Source organism: Vigna unguiculata, unplaced genomic scaffold, assembly GCF_037176805.1.
Source record: "Vigna unguiculata cultivar grain cowpea cultivar isolate G323 ecotype 2 unplaced genomic scaffold, ASM3717680v1 ptg000398l, whole genome shotgun sequence".
Taxonomy (NCBI): Eukaryota; Viridiplantae; Streptophyta; class Magnoliopsida; order Fabales; family Fabaceae; genus Vigna; species Vigna unguiculata.
In genome coordinates, this window is record NW_028197033.1 from 22,910 (window position 1) to 48,366 (window position 25,457).

At 30.9% G+C, this 25,457-nt stretch overlaps 3 non-coding genes across 3 annotated transcripts; all 3 read right to left on the reverse strand.

Annotated features, from left to right (window-relative positions):
- Positions 1-7,548: 7,548 nt before the first annotated feature.
- Positions 7,549-7,620, reverse strand: TRNAR-UCU (transfer RNA arginine (anticodon UCU)). Its single transcript has one exon. It is a non-coding gene; the product is annotated as a tRNA-Arg (tRNA).
- Positions 7,621-20,426: 12,806 nt separating this feature from the next.
- TRNAW-CCA (transfer RNA tryptophan (anticodon CCA)) lies at positions 20,427-20,500 on the reverse strand. The gene has a single exon. It is a non-coding gene; the product is annotated as a tRNA-Trp (tRNA).
- Positions 20,501-20,665: 165 nt separating this feature from the next.
- TRNAP-UGG (transfer RNA proline (anticodon UGG)) lies at positions 20,666-20,739 on the reverse strand. Its single transcript has one exon. It is a non-coding gene; the product is annotated as a tRNA-Pro (tRNA).
- Between the last annotated feature and the right edge of the window lie 4,718 nt (positions 20,740-25,457).

Below are 25,457 nucleotides of genomic sequence, written 5' to 3' on the forward strand. Positions count from 1 at the left end.
TGTATGTATAGTTCAAACGAAAAATGAACCACACCTTAAATCGGGTCAAATTCTAACTGTTCAAATGGATTCTGTAGGAATAAGATCGGCTAACCCTTATTTGGCGACTCCTGGAACAACTGTTCATGGTCATTATGGAGAAATACTTTCTGAAGGAGATATATTAGTTACATTTATATATCAAAAATCGAGATCAGGTGATATAACACAAGGTCTTCCAAAAGTAGAACAGGTATTGGAAGTTCGTTCGATTGATTCAATATCCATAAACCTAGAAAAGAGAGTGGATACTTGGAATGGGCGTATAACAAGAATTCTTGGCATTCCTTGGGGATTCTTCATTAGTGCTGAGCTAACTATAGCGCAAAGTCGTATTTCTTTGGTTAATCAAATTCAAAAAGTTTATCGATCCCAGGGAGTTCACATTCATAATAGACATATAGAAATTATTGTGCGTCAAATAACATCAAAAGTATTGGTTTCAGAAGATGGAATGTCTAATGTTTTTTTGCCTGGCGAACTAATTGGATTGTTGCGGGCCGAACGAGCTGGGCGTTCCTTAGAAGAGTCGATCTGCTATCGAGTTCTATTATTGGGGATAACAAAAACATCTTTGAATACTCAAAGTTTCATATCTGAAGCAAGTTTTCAAGAAACTGCTAGAGTTTTATCAAAAGCCGCTCTCCGGGGTCGCATAGATTGGTTGAAAGGTCTGAAAGAGAACGTTGTTTTAGGGGGAATGATGCCAGTTGGTACTGGATTCAAAAGAATAATATACCGTTCAAAGCAAAGGCAATATAACAAGATTACCACCGGAAACAAAAAAAAGAATTTATGTGATACATCAAAATAATCTAGGATTTAAGAATTCCTAAAATAATGATTCTTAAGGTCGTATTCATCTCCGGTCACTTTATTTTGTATATATTTTGTATAATAAAAGAAACATAATAAATAAACGAATCATATTCAATGAAATAGAAAAAATGGCCCGATCTTTTTTTTATCAACGGCAAATTTTCAGTAGAAGAGAAGGTTCCTTCGGAACACTTATTTTTTTCTATTTCAGTATACTGGGTCTCTTTCTTTCATTTCAAAAAATTGATCTAATTTCTATTTGGAAATGAAAGAAAAGTGTGGGGATAATTATAAATGACAAAAAGATATTGGAACATAATTTTGGAAGAGATGATGGAAGCTGGTGTTCATTTTGGCCACGGTACTAGAAAATGGAATCCTAAAATGTCACCTTATATTTCTGCAAAGCGTAAGGGTATTCATATTACAAATCTTATTAGAACTGCTCGGTTTTTATCAGAATCTTGTGATTTAGTTTTTGATGCAGCAAGTGGGGGAAAACAATTCTTAATTGTTGGTACAAAAAAAAAAGCAGCTGATTCAGTAGCGCGGGCTGCAATAAGAGCTCGGTGTCATTATGTTAATAAAAAATGGCTCGGCGGTATGTTAACGAATTGGTATACTACAAAAACACGACTTCAAAAGTTCAGGGACTTGAGAATGCAACAAAAGACGGGGAGATTTCATAGTTTTCCAAAAAAAGATGCCGCTATATTGAAGAGACAATTAGCTCAATTGGAAACATATCTTGGCGGCATTAAATATATGAAGGGCTTACCAGATATTGTAATAATCGTCGATCAACAAGAAGAATATACGGCTCTTCGAGAATGTATAACTTTGGAAATTCCAACAATTTGTTTAATTGATACAAATAGTGACCCGGACCTCGCTGATATTTCAATTCCAGCTAATGATGATGCTATAGCCTCAATTCGATTAATTCTTAACAAATTAGTTTTTGCAATTTGTGAGGGTCGGTCTAGATATATACGAAATTCTTGATTAATAATAAGATAAAAAATTCTTGAATTTGCTTCGAGGGGTTCATAGATTTATGGAATCGCTTACTATACTAGTAAGAAATTGCACAAAAATGAAAATAGAAAACAAACAAAAATTTTATGTAATTAGTATCGGTATTCAAAATCAAAAATGAAAGTAGACAAATCAAAAGGGAAAGGAGATGTTTGAATAAAAATAATTCCCTTTTTTCAACTTCTTTTTTTAGAGGACAGGACAATATGAATGTTTTATTATGCTCTATCAACACATTAAAAAGATTATACGATATATCTGCTGTGGAAGTAGGTCAACATTTCTATTGGCAAATAGGGGGTTTCCTAGTACATGCCCAAGTACTTATTACTTCTTGGGTTGTAATTGCTATCTTATTGGTTTCAGCCATTCTAGTTATTCGAAATCTGCAAACCATTCCCACTTTCGGTCAGAATTTATTTGAATATGTTCTTGAATTCATTCGAGACGTGAGCAAAACTCAGATTGGAGAAGAATATGGTCCGTGGGTTCCTTTTATTGGAACTTTGTTTCTATTTATTTTTGTTTCTAATTGGTCAGGGGCTCTTTTACCTTGGAAAATCATCCAATTACCTCATGGGGAGTTAGCTGCACCCACAAATGATATAAATACTACCGTTGCATTAGCTTTACTTACATCAGTTGCATATTTCTATGCGGGTCTTTCAAAAAAAGGATTAGCTTATTTTAGTAAATACATCCAACCAACTCCAATCCTTTTACCGATTAACATATTAGAAGATTTCACAAAACCCTTATCCCTTAGTTTTCGACTTTTCGGAAATATATTAGCTGATGAATTAGTAGTTGTTGTTCTTGTTTCTTTAGTACCTTTAGTAGTTCCTATACCTGTCATGTTCCTTGGATTATTCACAAGCGGTATTCAAGCTCTCATTTTTGCTACTTTAGCTGCGGCTTATATAGGTGAATCCATTGAAGGCCATCATTGACTAGTTTTCTCAAAAATAGTCTTTTTTGTTTAGCTTGCCACACATATATTGTGGCTCAATAGAATCTACAAAATAAACATCTATCTATAGATATATAGATAGATATAGATAGATCTATTCGATTAGTATATATTAGTTTGGATATTCAAAAAAAATGAATAGCTAGAATTAGAATTCTGTATGATATTTACGTTTACAATGTGTGATAAAAAGATACTATATAGAATGTTAGTAGATTCTCGTTTGATTCACATTTAATTCAACAATTGATCAAAAGATAATTAAAAACATTTAGATCACCCAATTTCCTATATTTCTTTGAAACATTAATGAAATCGAATGAATTTATTTAGATTGATTGTATCCATATGGGATAAGAGAATAAGAAAAGAGGGAAGGGGAGCTTAAAAAAAAACATGATAAAAAAAATAGAAGTGAGGGGATCAGTCAAGGTTTTTTAGGTTTCAAAGAATGAATTTCAATTTCGATTGAATCTAAAACACAAAGAAAATTAGTTTACAGCATAGAAGAAACCTATGTATATGTGATATGATATTATAGATGAACTAGTTTTATATGAACTAACCATATATCTGAAATAACTAATCTTTTCTATATAAAAAAGGCCTCGCTATTACTGTCAATTTCTATAGGGATAGAAAAGCAAAGTCCTTGCGTTTCAGCTCTAATTGTGAATTGAAAATTAAAAAACTAAAGAAATTGTATAAAAAAACGAAGAATTCAAAGAATGATTCCAAAATTAAGGTAAGAGAAGAACAAAGATTATACAGATTCACCCCCAAAACTATGTAGTTCGAGACGAAAAAAGAAATCTCGAAGTAATTCGTTTAATAACTATTATTTTCAATTTTTAATTCTTATTTTTATTAATTACTTTAACTGAAAAAGTCTTGGTAATTGAAAAATGAAGTCAGAATTTATTAGTCGATTATATCATTAACTATTTCTTTCTTTTATATGTAGGTTACGAGGAAATTCTCATGAATCCAATTATTTCTGCCGCTTCTGTTATTGCTGCTGGATTGGCCGTAGGGCTTGCTTCTATTGGACCTGGGGTTGGTCAAGGCACTGCCGCAGGGCAAGCTGTAGAGGGGATTGCACGACAACCAGAGGCAGAGGGAAAAATACGGGGTACTTTATTACTTAGTCTGGCTTTTATGGAAGCTTTAACAATTTACGGGCTGGTTGTAGCATTAGCACTTTTATTTGCTAATCCTTTTGTTTAATCCTAAAAAGATAAAAATACATATGTGGACTTCCTTTTTCGAATTATATTAATAATTCACTCCTACAATTCTTTATCTGTTCGGATAAGAACACAGGAGAAGGACTAATTGAAAGGTATTCACATACTTATTCACCCTCTTTCTTCTTTTTGTTTAGTCCAATGAACCCCTCTTTTATTTTATTTCTTTTAAGATAATTTTTTGAAAGTGTTCAAACTAGATAGATTTTGCAATTGATAAAAGAACTGGTATCTAATTCTAAGAAGTATCATTCTTTTAGGGAATCTTCCAATTGATTGACCAATCCAAATTATATCAAATTCTATAATTATATATTCCAATTAGATTATTATATTATCTATCTAATAGGAATATTAGAAAGATAATTAGTCTATTCATAAGAGGAGATGAGATCATATGAAAAATATAACCGATTCTTTCCTTTGTTTGGGCTCCTGGCCATCCGCCGGAAGTTTCGTGTTTAATACCGATATTTTAGCAACAAATCCAATAAATCTTAGTGTAGTGTTAGGTCTACTGGTTTTTTTTGGAAAGGGAGTGTGTGCGAGTTGTTTATTTCAAAGAATAAATTGGATTTAACCAAACTGCACTTTTTAGTTTAGTTAGAATTAAGAAAATGTGCAGAATCCCGCGAATTACTTCTGAATTCATTTTCTTTTTTGAATAAATTAAGAAAAATCTTAAAGAACCATAGCATTTCGCGCTTTATTGGTAATCCACTTTGATTCTCTATTTACCAAAAATTTTGGACTATTACCATGGTTAAAAAGAGTTTGAAGTCTATACGCAGTGTAGTACTCTTTCTACCGCTATATTAATACAGAAAGGAAACGGTTTCAAAAAAATTATTCGATTTTTTTTCGATATAAAACACTCATGTCGATAAAAAAAATGGCTTGAATCCTATTTATGGCGAGAAATAAAAAACGGGTGAATTTAAACCTCCCCTTTGTACGATGCGTAATCGATGGATGACCTATGTATAAATTCAAAAGAAGTCTTTGGATTTGAATAAAAAAACAACTTTGTTGACATATATTTGTTTGGTCAAAAGAGTCCTCCGAATATTCTAGTCTTATATTGGTAATTGTTTTCACTTTGAATAGAGAAGAGAGGATAGGCTCATTACATAAAAAATTGGTAAATTTCCGATAAGTAATTGAGTGTGAGAGCCAAATGAATCGAAAGATTCATGTTTGGTTCGGGAAGAGATCATAGACATTTTGAAATGGATGGAAAGAGAGTCTACTTTCATTACGTGATTTATTAGATAATCGAAAACAGAAAATCTGGAGAACTATTCGAAACTCAGAAGAATTACAGGAAAACGCCATTGAACAGCTCGAAAAAGCCCAGGCCCGCTTAAGGAAAGTTGAAACAGAAGCAGATCTGTTTCGGGTGAATGGCTATTCTGAGATCAAACGAGAAAAATTGAATTTAATTAATTCAATTTATACGACTTTGGAACAATTAGAAAATTACAAAAACGAAGCTATTGATTTTGAACAACAAAGAGTTATTAATCAAGTTCGACAGCGGGTTTTACAACAAGCCTTACAGGGAGCTCTAGGAACTCTAAATAGTTGCTTGAACAACGAGTTACATTTACGTACTGTTAGTGCTAATATTGGCATGTTTGGGATGATGAAATAAAAAAATAACTGATTAGGCTTTCTATTATACAATAGAGTATAGGCATCATTTTTTTCTTATAAAAAATAAATTTAAGATATTTTCATGGTAACCATTCGTGCAGATGAAATTAGTAAAATTATCCGTGAACGCATTGAGCAATATAATACAGAAGTAAAAATTGTAAATACTGGTACCGTACTTCAAGTAGGCGATGGTATTGCTCGTATTTATGGTCTTGATGAAGTAATGGCGGGTGAATTGGTGGAATTTGAAGAAGGTACTATAGGCATTGCTTTGAATTTGGAATCAAAAAATGTTGGTGTTGTATTAATGGGTGATGGTTTGCTGATACAAGAGGGAAGTTCAGTAAAAGCAACAGGAAGAATTGCTCAGATACCTGTAAGTGAAGCTTATTTGAGTCGTGTTATAAATGCCCTGGCTAAACCAATTGACGGTCGAGGAGAAATTTCAGCTTCGGAATCTCGATTAATAGAATCTCCCGCTCCCGGTATTATTTCAAGACGTTCGGTATATGAGCCTCTCCAAACAGGACTTATTGCTATTGATTCGATGATCCCCATAGGACGGGGCCAGCGAGAATTAATTATTGGAGATAGACAAACAGGTAAAACAGCAGTAGCCACAGATACAATTCTCAATCAACAGGGACAAAATGTAATATGTGTTTATGTAGCTGTTGGTCAAAAAGCATCTTCTGTGGCTCAAGTGGTGACTACCTTACAAGAAAGAGGAGCAATGGAATACACTATTGTAGTAGCTGAAACAGCGGATTCTCCAGCTACATTACAATACCTCGCGCCTTATACAGGAGCAGCTCTGGCTGAATATTTTATGTACCGTGAACGTCACACTTTAATCATTTATGACGATCTCTCCAAACAAGCACAGGCTTATCGGCAAATGTCTCTTCTATTACGAAGACCACCAGGTCGCGAAGCTTATCCAGGGGATGTTTTTTATTTACATTCGCGTCTTTTGGAAAGAGCCGCTAAATTAAGTTCTCAGTTAGGCGAAGGAAGTATGACTGCTTTACCAATAGTTGAAACTCAATCGGGAGATGTTTCAGCTTATATTCCTACGAATGTAATTTCCATTACAGATGGCCAAATATTCTTATCGGCCGATCTATTCAATGCTGGAATAAGACCCGCTATTAATGTTGGTATTTCAGTTTCCAGAGTTGGATCGGCGGCTCAAATCAAAGCCATGAAACAAGTAGCTGGTAAATTAAAATTGGAATTAGCACAATTCGCAGAATTAGAAGCTTTTGCACAATTCGCTTCTGATCTAGATAAAGCTACTCAAAATCAATTAGCAAGAGGTCAACGATTGCGCGAGTTGCTTAAACAATCCCAATCAGCTCCTCTTACTGTGGAAGAACAGATAGTAACTATTTATACCGGAACGAATGGTTATCTTGATTCATTAGAAATTGGACAGGTAAGGAAATTTCTTGTTGAGTTACGTGCTTACTTAAAGACGAATAAACCTCAATTCAAAGAAATCATATCTTCTACCAAGACATTCACTGGGGAAGCAGAAGCCCTTTTAAAGGACGCTATTAAAGAACAGATGGAACTCTTTTTATTCCAGGAACAAGTAGAAAAAAATTGATGAATCATTAAATAATTTTGTAATTCAATTTTCCAATTTTTATAATTAGTATCTTTTAATATGTTTTTATTTCATTTGAATATTATATATAATGAATTCGAATCAAAATGTAATAAATCAAAAAAAATAGAAGGACAAGGTTGAAATTAGATATGCAAACAACTTGCGTCCAATAGGATTTGAACCTATACCTAAGGTTTAGAAGACCTCTGTCCTATCCATTAGACAATGGACGCTTCTATTTTATATTTGATTCTTTAACCTTTTTAACTAAACCTTATTAAAAAGATTAAAGAATCAAACAAATATAAAGAATTCTAGAAATTATAAAAATAAAATAAATCAAATATTTAGAATAAAAGAAAAAAAAAATAAAAAAGAAAAATCAATTGAATATAATTGAATATATATAACTAAAACTAAATTAAGAAATGAAAATGAAGAATTGACAAATTCTTTAAGAATTCTAGATTCATTCTCGAAGAAAAAAGATAGATTTAAATAGAATAAAATAGAAGCGGGTAGCGGGAATCGAACCCGCATCGTTAGCTTGGAAGGCTAAGGGTTATAGTCGACGTTGATTCATCATTTTGATTTAACGTCTCTAATTCAAAACTGAACGTGAAACTTTTGTTTCATTCGGCTCCTTTACGGAATGAAGAGATGGACAATAAAAAAAATTGACCCATAACATCTATGTCAGCCTTTTTGTATGAATAGGTTTCAAATATCTTGCTTTTTAGATGATCCCTCTAGAAGAGCAATATTCTAACAATCTATGTTTTTTTTCTAGTTACTTCGTTCTCTATTTCTATTTCAGAAAATCTTTAGGAAAAGAAGAAAATTTCCGTCGAGCTAAAAAAATGTCGATGTCTCTAGTAAACTAAAAGAATCGTTTAATAGCTATTTTGCTTCAATTTTTACTATGCAAAAAAATGGAAGATTTAGTTACGATTAGAAAGAAACTTTGTATATTTCTCTCCATAGATCCTTTAGTAATACTCAAAAAATTCGGATTATAGATCCAATTCCAAAAACTTATGTTTCATAATTTTAAAACTCAATTTGTCAAATTCGATTTGATTCTTCTTGTATACAAATTACAATAATGTATATTATACCGCAAATAATTCATCGAGGGGTATAAAGGAGTCCCTTTAAGTAAAAAATAAAGTTTTTGATCGGCATATGAATCAAATGGGGGATCCCTTAACTTTTGGGGGGTCCTTGAAACGAATCGCACTTTTACCACTAAACTATACCCGCTACAATATCATTATTGTATCTTTTGTTGAACAAAGCAATCAGACAAAATAAAGAAATGGGAGGCATAATATTCTAATAAGTCGAGTATTGACATGTTTCATTAGAGAATCTTCTAATGAAATTTGAAAAACGGGATAATTTTCATTTTTTTATTTTGCTGAAGGTTATATATATATACAATTTACGTTACCAGAAAAAAGAGAGGGAGTAAGAAAAGAGAACATTTTTATATTATCTTATTTTGGTTTTATCTCATAGGAATCTATCCGTATCTCTTATTTTTTTTTTAATTACAAATATTTTTACAAATATTTTTTTTTCGAATAAAATATATTCAAATAAAGAATTTTTCTTCAATATTCATGGGAATAAAAGAAAAAGAGCCCGACTAGGTACTGGCCGGGCTCATTGGCTGTATAAAAAGAAAAAAAGAAAACTAAAATATATAGAATAATAAAAAAAAGATAGATAAGATAAAAAAGAATAAAAAAAAAGCAAGTCTCTTTTTTTTTTAAGCTCCCTTTTTGTTCTTCTTGTTTATGTGATATAACATAAACAAAGTAATTCTTTTTTTTTTCAATTGGGGAGAGATGGCTGAGTGGACTATAGCGTCGGATTGCTAATCCGTTGTACAAATTCTTGTACCGAGGGTTCGAATCCCTCTCTTTCCGTTGATAATTTGGTATTTTTTTTTGAACTTGTTTTTTTTATTTACTAGTTAAAGATGTTAAAATAGAGAAAATCCTAAAAATATTTCAAAATTCCGCACAAGCAAGAAAACACAGAATCCACTTTTTTCTTATTCTATTCTTCACGTCCTGGATTACGTCCTGGATCGTTAGATAGGAATCCGAAGATGAAAAGAGAAACGAAAAAGATCACTACCGTATAAACAAAAAGTTTTAGAGTAAGCATTATGAAATCTCCAAGATAATTAAAAAACGACAAAGAAAGAGAATAGATTCTCTTATATTACAACATATTTTGTTTCTTTTAATACTAAGATACTAAGTTTCTAAAAAATGAAGTTTTTTTAGGATATGAGGAGATATATATATATGAGTTTCGAAAATGAATTGATAGTAAGAGTAGATTATTTTATTACAAATTATCAATAATTCTTTTGACCAAAAATCCTTTTTTTCTGTAATCTAGGTATTCGATTGGTGAGGGGTTCCAATCGAATAATCGGATTAGGTTTTTTCAATTCAAAAAACGTAAATGATGAGAAGGTCCCTTTTTTTCCTATATATTGAAAAATTTCAATATTGGAATCCAGAAGTCACACTGTAAGACTTATCTGATCTTATAAATTGTTAAAATGTTCGAGTTTTAGTTTTCTGAAAAATTCTGAATTTTTTTACGACATTATTCAAATTAAAAATATCATCGAAAACTTACAGCAGCTTGCCAAACAAAAGCTAAAAGAAAAAATAGTACGGGTATTACTGGCATAATATCCACAATTGGATTCAAGAAAGCGTAGGCTTCGGGCAATTTCTCCAAAAAAAAACTACTGGAATAAAGGACGGAGTGAATACAAATACAGATCCAACTAAAGATATTAAGCATAACAAACATTTTGTTCTTTAAAAAAAATAAAAGTTATTTTTGTTTTTTTTTTTTCATTCTAATTTTCAATTTTATTGCATTATATACATAATACAATAAAAAGGAAAATAAAGAGTTATGAATAAAAGTAAAAAAATGAATCAAATAAGATAAGAATCTCGAGAATCCTTCTTTTATTTGAACTTTTCCAGTTTCAAAATATTTTTTATTCTGAAATCAAAAAAATTGAAGAAATCATACTTCCTTCTATATAATATCTTAATTGAATTGTATGTAATGATCAATCAATTTAGTTTTATCCTATCTATCTATATCCATTTATAGATATAGATAGATATGTAGATACGCATATAAAATACTAGTCGCAAAATTTTTTTTTTATAGAAATTTTTGAACTGGAATTGACGAACAACCAATATCAATAATAGTCTTTATTAATGTAAAATGGAAAATGGGGCGTGGCCAAGCGGTAAGGCAACGGGTTTTGGTCCCGCTATTCGGAGGTTCGAATCCTTCCGTCCCAGAGCATATCTATTTAGGATGTATATCATATTTGAATACAGATTGTATCGCATAATTAAAAGGGACCCTCCTTTTTTTGAAAAAAAAAATTATCATTTTTCTACTTTACAAATTATAAAAATAGAATAGAGTAGAAAATATATTGCTAGAATATCAAGTTCATTTTCATTTATGTCTTTACTTTTAAAAAGGTTTTCATTATATATAAGAAAAACCGAAACGTAAAAAAAAGGATAGATTCTTATGTAGCGAATGAATCAATCACTATTCACGATTCGATAATTACATACTGGATCTAAGCTAAGGGAATGTTAGAGTAAAACTTCGTTTGAAACGATGTGGTAAAAAGCAACGTGCGGCTTGAAAGACATGATTAAATTAGGGGTGGATTTTGATATCCGCCATTTTTTCTAGTATTTTACAAACGAACATGATCTTGACTTGACATCATTTGTTCTGTTCCACTAGACCCCTTTTTTTGTTTTTGGGACAGGAAAGGGATTAATGATGTAAATAGTACATGATGGAACTCGAATTTATTCATTTCTCGGGAGCAAGTATCTAAAATTTAATAAATTCTAAAAAGTTAATAAGTCTGTTTATTTTATAAAAATAGAAAGGATCTTATTTCAGCCAGGTTCAAAAAAAATGGTTGAAATTTGTAAAATTGCTTTTTTATCAAAAAGTTTATCCGCAGGAATTAACTTTTTTTATGATTCTTTCAGAGAAAAACAGGTATGTTGCTCCCATTTTTTTAAAAAATTGAAGATTCCCGGAGTAATGTCTAAACCCAAAGATTCAAAGAAAAGCTAAAAAATCAGGGAATTAAGGAAATACCATTTTCAAATTGTATCATCAATTCTATTATCAAAAATTTTAGAAAAAAGAAATGAATGATAAAGAAACGAAATACGGGCAAGAAAGAGGAGTAGAGACCACTCAATAAATGAAATAGCTGCTGCTTGGTTTTCTTTTTAGTTTTTTGAGAATTTTTCAAATTGAGTGTTATGGAGGTACAAATAGGAAGAGTTTTTTTTTTTCAGAAAGAAAATACGAAAGAAAAATACTTCAGTCATTGTTTAATTGATTTGATGATTTTATTGCTCTATTTTACATCATAATTTTCGAAATACATAGAATTTTTGATATTCTCGAGCCGTACGGGGATAAAAATTTCCTGTACGTTTGGAGGGGGGGTATCTATATCTATCCCAAAGAGCTGTTTATCGAATTGTTGCTAAGGGATGTTCGACCCCAAAGAGAGGGAAGATATCTTCAGAAAGTGGATCCTATAAAGAATTAAACCTATTTCAATATTCCTGTTATTCTTTCATTTCCTTGACAAGGGGCGCTTAACCTACAGGAACTGTTCAGCATATTTCAAAAAAGGCAGGTGTTTTTATAGAACTTAGCTCGAATCAACAAACGAAATTCAATTAATGAAATCAAAAAGGGGGTGTAGATTATTTGTATATAGATTTACAAAACTCCCCGCTCTCTTGTTATATTCATACTTCATTTTTTTATTTCTTGTTGTTTATATAGAATCATAGAATGCAATTTTATATAGTCAGACAATTCATGAAATTTTCATAAATCTTCAAAAAAAATGAAAAATTGTATAGAGATAAAAGAGAGAATATAGGAAAAAAAAGAGTAACTAAATATAGTAATTGGACTTTTAAATAGATTCCCCCCTATGAGGTGATTTTTTTATTTCATATTTCTTCTTATTTTATTGTTATTTCTTTTTAATATTGACTCGCTCTTTATTTTTTTCAGTTATTAATTCTAGTTATTTGATTTATATACTTTTTTTTGATAGTAAATAAATGAGATAGAATATTCAAAATGGAATATTTCTATTATTTGATTTTTCATCCAATGACTATACATTTTTTTTTATGGAAATACAGGAAAAAACTCTATGGAAAAATGGTGGTTCAATTCTAAGTTACTTAATAGGAAGTTCGAATACAGGTGTGAATTAAGTAAATCAATGGAGAGTCTTGGTCCTATTGAGAATACCAGTCTAAGCGAAGAACCCAAAATTTTAACTGATATAGATAAAAAAATTCAGAGGTGGGATGATCGTGATAATTCTAGTTATAATTCTTTTGATTATTTAGTAGGTGTCGATAACATACAGGATTTCCTATCTGATAAAACTTTTTTAGTTAGGGATAATAAGAAGAACAGTTATTCCATATATTTAGATATTGAAAATAAAACTTTGGAGATTAACAACAATCATTCTTTTCTAAGGGTTTTTTCTAGCTATCTGAATACTGTTATTAAGAGTGATTACGATCATTCCATGTATGATACTCCTTTTAGTTGGAACAATTATATTAATAGTTGCATTGATAGTTATTTTCATTCTCAAATCTGTGTTGATAGTTGCATTTTTGGTAATATAGTCGAATATAATGACAGTTATTTTTATAGTTACTTTTTAGGTAAGGTCAGAAATTGTAGTGAAAGTGAGAATTCTAGTTTTAGTTTAATAACTAGTACGAATGATACAAATGATAGTGATTCCACTCTAGTAGAAAATTATATGAATCTCCATGAAAGTGAACAATTGACGCATTTGTGGATTGAATGCGAAAATTGTTATGAATTAAATTATAAAAAATTTTGGAAATCAAAAAGGAATATTTGTGAATACTGTGGATATCATTTGAAAATGGACAGTTCAGATAGAATCGAATTTTCGATTGATTCGGGTACTTGGAATCCTATGGATGAAGACATGGTTTCTCTGGATCTCATTGAATTTCATTCAGAAGAAGAACCTTATAAAGATCGTATTGATTCTTATCAAAGAAAAACAGGATTAACTGAGGCTGTTCAAACAGGGACAGGTCAAGTAAATGGTATTCCTGTAGCAATTGGTATTATGGATTTTAAGTTTATGGGAGGTAGCATGGGATCCGTAGTAGGTGAGAAAATCACCCGTTTGGTAGAATATGCTACTAATCAACTTTTACCTCTTATTCTCGTATGTTCGTCCGGAGGAGCGCGTATGCAAGAAGGAAGTTTGAGCTTGATGCAAATGGCTAAAATTTCTTCTGCTTTATATTATTATCAAACAATTCAAAAATTATTCTATGTATCGATACTTACATCTCCTACTACGGGTGGGGTGACAGCTAGTTTTGGCATGTTGGGGGATATCATTATTGGCGAACCAAACGCTTATATTGCATTTGCTGGTAAAAGAGTAATTGAACAAACATTGAATAAGACAGTGCCCGAAGATTCACAAGTAGCTGAATCTTTATTCAATAAGGGTTTAATTGATTCAATCGTACCGCGTAATCTTTTAAAGGGAGTTGTAACTGAGTTATTGCAATTCCATAATTTCTTTTCTTTGACTAAAAAGGAAAGAAATTATGGAATTGAAATACAAAATCAAAACATACAGGATCAAAGTAATAAAATAAAAGAATAATAAAAAAATACTAAGAATCATAAAAGGGTATATTCTGATATATATCGGCTTAGCTATAATCACTAGAATTCCTATATACTAAGTATAAAGATATAGGAATTCTAGTGATTATAGACTGTCTTTTTTAATAAAAATAAGAATAAAAATCGACAAAAATAAAAATAGATATAGTACAAATAGTAAATCGAGGTACCCTTATTTATGATAAACTTTCCTTCCATTTTTGTTCCTTTAGTGGGTCTAGTATTTCCGGCAATTGCAATGGCTTCTTTATTTCTTTATGTTCAAAAAAACAAGATTTTTTAGATACGGCGGTAAGTAGGGAAAAATATTATAGATCTTTTTTTTAGAGCTGGAAGCAATTGGATGAATTCCCCCTAAAGGTTTACATTTCAGTAGCGCCAGTTGATGAAAATTACTTTAGAAACAAGTAAAATTCTGGGGTTTTTTATTCCACAATTATTATTCTTAAAAAGAAAAAGAGGGGGTAATGAATATTTTAAAAAAAAGATCAAAAGAAGTACTGATCTATTCTATAACAGAGTCTCGAAAAATAAGCAATATCTTTTCAGCCTTTATCATTTTTTTAGGTTCATTGGGGTTATTGTTGGTTGCAATTTCCAGTTATCTCGGTATGGGTCTTTTCCTTTTTTCTCAGGAAATTAGTAATTTTCCATTTATTCCACAAGGGGCCGCGATGGCTTTTTATGGAATTGGGGGTCTCTTTATTAGTTTTTATTTGTGGTGGATTATTTTGTGGGATATTGGCGGTGGTTTTGATATCTTCGATAAAAAAAATAAAGAAGAAGTATGTTTTCTTCGTTGGGGATTTCCTGGAAAAAATCGTCGTATTATTCTCAAAATACCTATGAACGAGATTAAATCTATCAGAATAATAACAGGAGTTCAAGAACGAAGTATTTTGACTCGTACTCTTACTTATGAGAGTCTCGTTTATATGGAAACAATAGAACAGGGGTTTATTCCCTTGACTCGTATTGAAGATAATTTGACTCCACTAGAAATTGCAAATAGAGCTGGCGAATTATCTTTTTTTTTAGGTGTACCGCTTCTTTATTGATGAAAATTGGACTTAACTAGAAATAAAATTGCACAAAAAGTTTCAGAATTGTCCTATTTATTTAGTGTACCGATTGAAATATTTTGAAAAAAAACTGTTTTTTGCAAAATATTTCAATTTTTATTTTTATAGATGGGACATTTTTTGATTTCGAAATTTGAATATTATAGTCATAACTCGAAGTGCTCCTTGGTGTATTTCTAAAAAGAATCCTTTTTTCTTCGAATCTTAGCAATTAATATCCTTTCGAAACAATATTTTTTTCTTCATTGGATTGGAATTGACTGTGAATTCTTTCGATTTCTTATTCGATTTATGTATTCTTTTTTCTCAATTAAAGAAGGCAAAGGCTAACTTCCGAAGTTTAAGTAAAAAAAAATGATAAAATACAATCTAAATTTATCTAGAAGCTCTATAACTTGTAATGAAGCTTATACTTGATAGAAAAGTTATTATCATATAGAGTTGACGAAAGAGATGAAGTTAAGTTCATTAAAGACGAAAAATGAAAAAAAAAAAAAGCATTCCCCTTCTATATCTTACATCTATAGTCTTTTTGCCCTGGTGTATCTCTTTCACATTTAAGAAAAGTCTGGAATCTTGGTTTATTAATTGGTGGAATACTAGTCAATCCGAAATTTTCTTGAATGATATTAAAGAAAAGAGTATTCTAAACAAATTCATAGAATTAGAGGAACTGTTTTTCTTAGATGACATGTTAAAGGAATGTCCGAAAACATATATACAAAACCTTCGTACTGGAATTTATAAAGAAACAATCCAATTAATCAAAACACACAATGAAGATCGTATGAATACGATTTTGCACTTCTCCACAAATATAATTTGTTTCTTTATTCTAAGCGGTTATTCTATTCTTGGTAATCAAGAACTTGTTCTTATTAACTCTTTGGTTCGAGAATTTATATATAATTTAAGTGACACAATAAAAGCTTTTTCTATTCTTTTATTAACTGATTTATGTATAGGATTCCATTCAACCCATGGGTGGGAACTACTTTTTGGCTTCGTTTATAAAGATTTTGGATTTGCTCAAAATGATCAAATTATATCCGGTCTTGTGTCCACTTTTCCAGTCATTTTAGATACAATTTTAAAATATTGGATTTTCCGTTATTTAAATCGCATATCTCCATCACTTGTAGTGATTTATCATTCAATGAATGATTGACAGAAAAACCGATTTACTTCAATGAATTTCAAGTTTTTATCTAAAAAAGATAATTTTTCATTTTCCCCTCTTTAAAAAAAAGTTAAATAAAAAAGGGGTTCCCACCTTGGATAGGGAACTATGCGAGTGACCTACCTAATCTTATTGTAGAAATTTTCAGGATCAATGATTAGACCATGCAAACTAGAAATGCTTTTTCTTGTATAAAGGAAGGGATTACCCGATCCATTTCTATATCGGTCATGATATATATAATAATTCGAGCACCCTTTTCAAATGCATATCCAATTTTTGCACAGCAGGGTTATGAAAATCCCCGAGAAGCAACCGGTCGTATTGTCTGTGCCAATTGCCATTTAGCTAATAAGCCCGTGGATATTGAGGTTCCACAAGCGGTACTTCCTGATACTGTATTTGAAGCAGTTGTTCGAATTCCTTATGATATGCAAGTGAAACAAGTTCTAGCTAATGGTAAAAAGGGAACTTTGAATGTGGGGGCTGTTCTTATTTTACCGGAAGGTTTTGAATTGGCACCCCCCGATCGTATTTCGCCTGAGATTAAAGAGAAGATAGGCAATCTGTCTTTTCAAAACTATCGCCCTACAAAAAAAAATATTCTTGTAGTAGGCCCTGTTCCTGGTCAGAAATATAATGAAATCACGTTTCCTATTCTTTCCCCGGATCCCGCTAGTAAAAGAGATATTCATTTCTTAAAATATCCTATATATGTAGGCGGGAACAGGGGAAGGGGCCAGATTTATCTTGACGGGAGCAAGAGTAATAATAATGTTTATAATGCTACAGCAGCAGGTATAGTCAAAAAAATCATACGAAAAGAAAAAGGGGGATACGAAATCACTATAGTAGATGCATTAGATGAGCGTGAAGTGATTGATATTATACCTCCAGGACCAGAACTTCTTGTTTCAGAAGGTGAATCTATCAAACTTGATCAGCCATTAACAAGTAATCCTAATGTCGGTGGATTTGGTCAGGGGGATGCGGAAATAGTACTTCAAGATCCATTACGTGTTCAAGGTCTCTTGTTCTTCTTGGCATCTATTATTTTAGCACAAATCTTTTTAGTTCTTAAGAAGAAACAATTTGAGAAGGTTCAATTGTTCGAAATGAATTTTTAGTTCCGCGTATTTATCAACATATTAAACTCGTAAAAATAACTCAATTTTTTTGATAATTTTTGTAATTATATTCTGTATAATATCTGTATAATAGAAAATATATATATATATTCAAATATCGAAAAGTTACTCTAAGGGGGATTCTTTGTTTTTTCTTTTTTTTTTTTTTCTTTGTCCTTTCCTAGAGTCCGATTCCTATTCCTTCTTGTTTGTGTTGAAATAGAAATATTCTAAAAATATCAATAAAATACTATTTTTGAATCCCTTCCTGAAAAATCCTATATCTTAGTTTCTCTTTTTTCCAACTTAGAATCTTTCTGCCAGATAATCTTTTATGGTATATAAATAATATGTAAAATAATATGTAGTGAACAAATAAAAAAAAAAGAATGAAATGGAATTTTTTGAAACATCGGAAGAAGTAGTCATTTATATGAAAAAAAATTAGAATTCTTAAGAACTCAAGGGGGATCCACTTGCATTCGTCAAAGAAAGAGTGGATCCCTGTTCAGTTCTTACACTTTCATTTCAAAAACCCAAATAGAATACGATTACTACAGAGATGAGCCCAATCCGGAATATGAACCATAAAAGAAAATACCAATTAAACCGATCACAGTAATACCAGTTACAGTACCTATTATCCAAAGAGGAATTCTTCCAGTAGTATCGGCCATTTATCCCACTTTCCTCCACATTTAATCACGTAGTCAGTCATGCTAAAGACATTAACAAACAGTCATAGATAATTATGAAATGATATCCTTCCGAATGGGATAAAAGAATTCTTAATATATATATTATTGACTATTCCTATTTCTTCTATTAATTCTAATTAATTGAAGAAATAATTTGAAAATAAAACAGCAAGTACAAAAATAAGTAATAACCCCCAGTAGAGACTGGTACGATTCAATTCAACATTTTGTTCATTTGGGTTTGATTGTGTCATAGCTCTATAATTCAAATTAAGTTTATCGTTGGATGAATTGCATTGCTGATATTGATCCCAAAAAAGAAACAGTGGGTACCGCTAGTCCGTGAACAGCTAGCCATCGTACTGTAAAAATTGGATAGGTCCTATCTATAGTCATTGGAGCCTCCTAAAAAGATCTACTAAATTCATCAAGTTGTTCCAAAGGATCAAAACGGCCAGTTATTAATGGAATTCCTTGTCGGTTCTCTGTAAAATACTCGTTTGGGCGGGGACTTCCAAATACATCGTAAGCTAGACCTGTACTGACAAATAACCAACCTGCAATGAATAGGGAGGGTATAGTAATGCTATGAATAATCCAGTATCGGATACTGGTAATAATATCAGCAAAAGAACGTTCTCCTGTGCTTCCAGACATCTTGAACTCCACATATTCTTGTACAGTCAAAAGGGGGGGATCGAGTCCATAAAAGACGAGATCAGTAAGGCGAAATTTACTGAAATAGAATCCTTGTTAGATCGTCCATTTTGTACCAACGGTGTCTTTTGAGTATACCGAATCAGTATAGCTATCCTTCTTCTAACAGAGCAATGAAATTTCACAATCAGTGTAAAATTTTAGTACTAGATTTTTTTCTTCTTTTTTCATTGATTGTCTCTATGTAGTCAAAAATCCGATAGAAAATTTTGCAAAGTTTGGGTATATAAAAATTTTTTTTATATTAAATTTTTAGAGTAATAGTATAAAAGGAAGGTTCTTAACATTTCAAATTATTAGTTTTGGATTAGAAACTAAAGATCCATTAAAATCGGAATATGAGAAAAGGGTTTCTAATAATTAATAAAGTAGATAATTCATAAAGTAGATTTTCTATTTTAATAATTCAATTATTGCCAAATCAATAAATATATTTTTTGTGGTTGTTGAAGATCTTTTTTTCTATTTTCTTCTACATTAATTCAAAGTGAAATAAAATGAAATAACAGAGTTATTATTCTTTGTTTGAATATTCATAATTTTTCTTTTCTTTTTCCAATATAAACAGAATTCTATTGGATATCTATAGAATAATACTAAATATTTTCATTAGATCAGTTTACTTAATTCCTGAGTTGATTAAGAAGTATGTTGATTTGAAATCACAGGATGGGTAGATGTAACAGATGAGGAATTTATTTCTAAATTATGTTACTCTATTTCTTTTTTTTTTTTTCGTCTCTAATAATTGAATTTATTGAGGAATTGCCAATTTTGAATTGTATCTTTCAAGTAGGATTTTTTATCTTCTTTTTTCTCTCAAAAATGGAAATTTAGGGAAGTGCTTTATAAACATATGTATAAAAAGAACGAACATATTTCATTTAGTTTCTATATGCCCACTATCACTAGTTATTTCGGTTTTTTACTATCGGTTTTAATTATAACCTCGTCTCTATTTATTGGTCTTAGTAAAATACGACTTATTTGATTTGTAATTTTGAGAGGAATAGTAAATTTTGGTATAAGACATTCTAGAATTCCTTACTATGTCAATTTACAATTCTCGATCGTTGAGATTTATGATCAATACAGATTTATGTTTAAGGCTAGATATTATATTACCTTTCTTTTTACTTTTCGAACAAATAAAAATGATTGAAGTTTTTCTATTTGGAATCGTGTTAGGTTTAATTCCTATTACTTTGGCTGGATTATTTGTAACTGCATATTTACAATACCGACGAGGTGATCAGTTGGATCTTTGATTCATTAATGTCTCTTTTTTTGTGATTCCCTATTTATTTAGTTTAATCCTAATCGACAAGGATAAAATTCAGACTTTCTTTTGAATGTTCAATTATTTCAGTGTAATTATCAGGCGAATAATACTAGAATCACGCTCTGTAGGATTTGAACCTACGACATCGGGTTTTGGAGACCCGCGTTCTGCCGAACTGAACTAAGAGCGTTTTGTTTTCATAAAATTATATGATCCAAATCCATTTTGCATATAGATATTCAGTATGTATGTTCAATTGGAATTCGTCTTCACAGGTTCCCGGTTTATTGCTCATCTCATAGAATATGGAATATTATAGAATACGGAATATCATAGAATAAGTAATTGTTAGGGATAGGGATGACAGGATTTGAACCCGTGACATTTTGTACCCAAAACAAACGCGCTACCAAGCTGCGCTACATCCCTTTTCCATTTGTTTATAGTGTTATTGTAAAGAATCTTTGTCTTGTTTTCCACATTTTTCTCTGTTGATATATATCAACAGAGAAAAAATACTTAAATAATAAAAAGAAAGGAGGATTTGAAATGCGAGATCTAAAAACATATCTTTCCGTGGCACCAGTAGTAAGTACTTTATGGTTCGGGGCTTTGGCGGGTCTATTGATAGAGATCAATCGTTTTTTTCCAGATGCATTGATATTCCCCTTTTTTTAATTTTAGTTATTGACACGGGAAGGGGTGAAGAAGATGAAAGGTCCAATTATATATTAAATATGTGTAATTAACCTACTCTTCTTTTTTTTTTTTTTAGGAAAGATAAAGACGAAAGATTAAATTGGCCTCATTGAAATTCGGAGTGACACTCGGGATCGGGATCTGGTCCAGGCTTCAATGGAATTGAATTATTAATTCAATTCCTATGAAAAAGAAAGTGAAAGCAGAAATCCATAGGTTGGGGCAACAATATCATAAAAAATACTTTAAAAAAACGAAAATACTGGCAATTTGAAACGAAATATAGTTACAGATCCTTGTATTCTTTTTGTACTAGATTCAATTAAATTGGAACGAAATCTTTCATAATTTTTCGAATTCTTCTTTTTTATCTTATCTTAGTTGTTTTCATCTTTTTCTTAGATTCTTAGATTCGAATCCGAAAAGAGTTATAAGTGAATTAAAAACCCAAAGGAGGGTCATGTCCAAGGGTAAAGATATCCGAGTAAGTGTTCTTTTGGAAGGTACTGGTTGTGATAAAAAGAGTCTAAATAAGGAATAAAGCGGTATTTCTAGATAGATTACTAACAAGAATCGACACAATACGCCTAGTCGATTGGAATTGAGAAAATGATGTCCCCGTCGTTATATAACAACATATGCTAAAGAAGAAAAAAAATACAAATCCTTTATTATAATTATATTTATTTAAATCAATGTTATTTTTGGAATAGGAATAAATAAACTATGGAAAAACCTAAGCGACTCTTTATTAAATCCAAGCGATCTTTTCGTAGACGTTTGCCCCCGATTCAATCGGGGGACCGAATTGATTATAAAAACATGGGTTTAATTTGTCGATTTATTAGTGAACAAGGAAAAATATTATCTAGACGTGTAAATAGATTGACCTTAAAACAACAACGATTAATTACTGTTGCTATAAAACAAGCTCGTATTTTATCTTCGTTACCTTTTCTTAATAACGAAAAACAATTTGAAAAAAGCGAGTCGACTGCTAAAATTACTCCTTTAAGAAAAAAAAATAGAAATTAAAAATTCGAAATCCAATTTGAATTTAGATTCGAATTAAACATGGATTGATGTTTTGTTCAAAATTAGGATAATTCCATTTGATTTTTTTGTTGGAATAAAAAAGATAATAGGTAACGAAGAATAATTTTTTAAGCATGGTTGTTTATTTTGATAGCTTTATCGTATGATAAAGCTATCAAAATAAACAAATTTCTAGTCTATACCTTCCTGCAGTAAATAAGGGGTTTTAAGTTTTTATGATATTATCGGCAATCATAAAAAGACAATTCTCTTTTAATATAGCAATTTGTGCAACTATTTTACGATTAAGAAGCAATTGCTTGGTGTATAGACTATTCATTAAATTATTATAAATATAAGATACTTTTTGATTCTCGCGAATTACTGCATTTATTCGACTAATCCATAAACCACGAAAATCTCTTTTTTTCCTATCTCTATCCCGATGAGCCGAAACTAAAGCTTTCAATTTCTGTTGAGTAATAGTTCGGGTAAGTCTTGAATGAGCTCCGCGAAAACTTGATACGAATAAACGAATTTTTGTCCTCCGTTTGTGAGCTATATATCCTCGTTTAATTCTGGTCATTTAATAAATGATATTTTCAGGAATAACTTTTTCATTTTTCAGTTATTCTTTTTTTCTTCCTAGTCTATTAATAACAAAAATGGATTCTTCCGATGTATAAAAAAAAATTCCAACGGCTCTTGCTACTATAACCGCCCCAACCACGATTTTTTATATTAAACATTTAACCTCAAAATCAGAAATTGTATAGATACTAGATATCAAATAAAATAAAAATAGTAAATGAAATAGGACACATATTTTTATAATGAATTGGTGGGTTCCTTCGTTTCTATGATTTTTTTTAGAAATGACCAGGTCCTCTCTATACACCGGAGCCTTTTTATTTTCATTTTTGATTCATTTAATGAATGTTATTGTTAACTTGTACAGTTCACACTCTGTGGCTCTACCCATGCAATATTGAGTAAGTAGGTTTTTTCACAACCAAATCTAATTCTATAGTAACGGTATTTAATTATGAAAATTTGCTGGGTAGCTGACCCTCTTATTCCATTCTTACAAAATCCATCAAAATACATTCATTAAGGACATACTTTATTTTTAATTGAAATAGTATTTTCTCCGCTTAACGGGTAACTTTTTTTTGTTACCGATGGGAAAGTCCTTCTCATATGAAATTGCAAATGTGTATTATTGGTTTTGCACCAATCGAAACCATAAATTTTATACAAGATAGAAGAATGTAAAGAATTATATAATTATATAGAAAAGAATTATATATTAAGTTAAGATAGTGTGAATGTAGTTTTTGCATTCACACTATCTTAACTGATTACCAATACTGAAAAATTTTAATTTGTTTTTTCTTAGTATTTAAGCTGAACGAGTCGCACATACACCCTGGTACACGTTCCTCGACGTTGAGGGCATCCCCGAAGAGCTGGGGATTTTGTGACGTTTCGGATTGGCTGTCTTGTGTTTCTAATAAGTTGTTTCATAGTTGGCATGGTAAGTCGTACTATATATATCTATATTTTTGTATAATGAGCAGGTTTAGATCTATCCTAACCGTGAATTACTTATATTCTATATTCCTTATTTATAGCCTATATTAATTATATATACTATATTAATAGATTAACTCTTAGAGATTTTATTTTAAAATGTAAAGTAAGATAGAGTAAAAAATTAAATTTCCAATCTTGTATTTAATTAGAATAACCTTTGCCACCAATTTTTTATTCAACTGCTACAAGATCTACAATTCCATGAGCTTGGGCTTCTGCTGCTGACATAAAAACATCCCTTTCCATGTCTTCCGATATAACCCATAAAGGTTTGCCCGTTCTTTGTACATAAACCCTTGTGATAGTTTCACGCATTTTCAGTAGCTCTTCCGCTTCCAGGACAAATTCTCCCGCTTGTGCCTCATAAAAAGAACTAGCAGGTTGGTGGATCATTACCCTGATTATATCACTTAAGTAGTATTTCCCTTATCTTGATAAATCTTTTTAGAATTCTTTTTACTATATTGGTAGATTGCTAAAGATTGTCTTTATTCCCAAAATAAAGGTAACAGAAAAGGGACAAAGACAAATAAGATAAAGGGCAAAAAGTATATTCAATAACCGTACAAGCATTTTCTGCGTATTGATGCATACGGCTTTTGTACTTATGCAATTCATTTTTTCCTCTATGGATAGAGTAGAGTATTTTCTTCGATGAATTTTGTTTCTACATTTACAAATTTCTTTTTTTCTATCAAAGAAAAAAGAAGTACAAAATCTACTAGGTCTTTTGGATCCGGATCCTTAAATAATAAACAATAGAATAACCAACTTTCTTTTTGAATCTATTTTTAAATACTACGATGGTTCCGTTGTTTTTTATATCATTTTGGTATTCAACAATCCAAAAGTTTCTTTTTTTTTTCATATATTAAGTTTTCTTCTGATTCAAATAAAAATTGTTACAAGCTTTCTGGTATGAAAAAAAACAAAAAAGTATGCGACACTACTAAAATGAAACTAGGTTTCTTATAGATCAGATAAAATGGAAAATACCCTCTTTTTCATACTACTCTTTCTATATATAATTAAATGATTCAAAAAAATTGCATATGGAATTCAAAATACCATGCTATTATTACTTTGGTTTTTATGGCGAAGGTATAGTATATATAGATAGATATCTATTCTATATATTCTCAAAGAAAAGAATCATTGGCGCCAAGCGTGAGGAAATGCAAGACGTTTGGTAATTGTGCCTCCTGCCAAAAGAAAGGATCCCATTGAAGCAGCTAATCCCAGACATACTGTCTGTACATCTGGTTGTACAAATTGCATAGTATCATAAATAGCTATTCCAGGTATTACCCACCCCCCCGGAGAGTTTATAAACAGAGACAATTCTTTATTCTCTTTCTCTATGCTCAGATATATCATAATACTAATAAGTTGATTCGATATTTCACTATCAACATCTTGACCTAAAAAAAGTAATCTTTCTCGATAAAGTCGATTGATTAGGATTCCATTTTTTCCTTAAAAGCCGTACATGCACCTTTTGATGCATACAGTTCATCAAAAATTATATAAGCAAAAAAGGAATCAATGTGTCGATTTTAATCTTTCTCTTTTTCTAATGGATTTCTTCGAACTAAAAAAAAAGAAGAATATACTTAATTTAGTGAACTATCTTCTCATTGATGTATTGCTTTCATCGAGATCGAAGCCGAATCACAATGTAATTTTCTTGTTTCTGAATGGACTTTTTCAATTCTTTTAGGTTTCTTTTCTACTCTGAGTAAAGATCTGCCCGATTTGGATTTGCACATATAGAACAAATAGTCCAAAACTATGTATTTTTGTTAGAACTTCTTCCT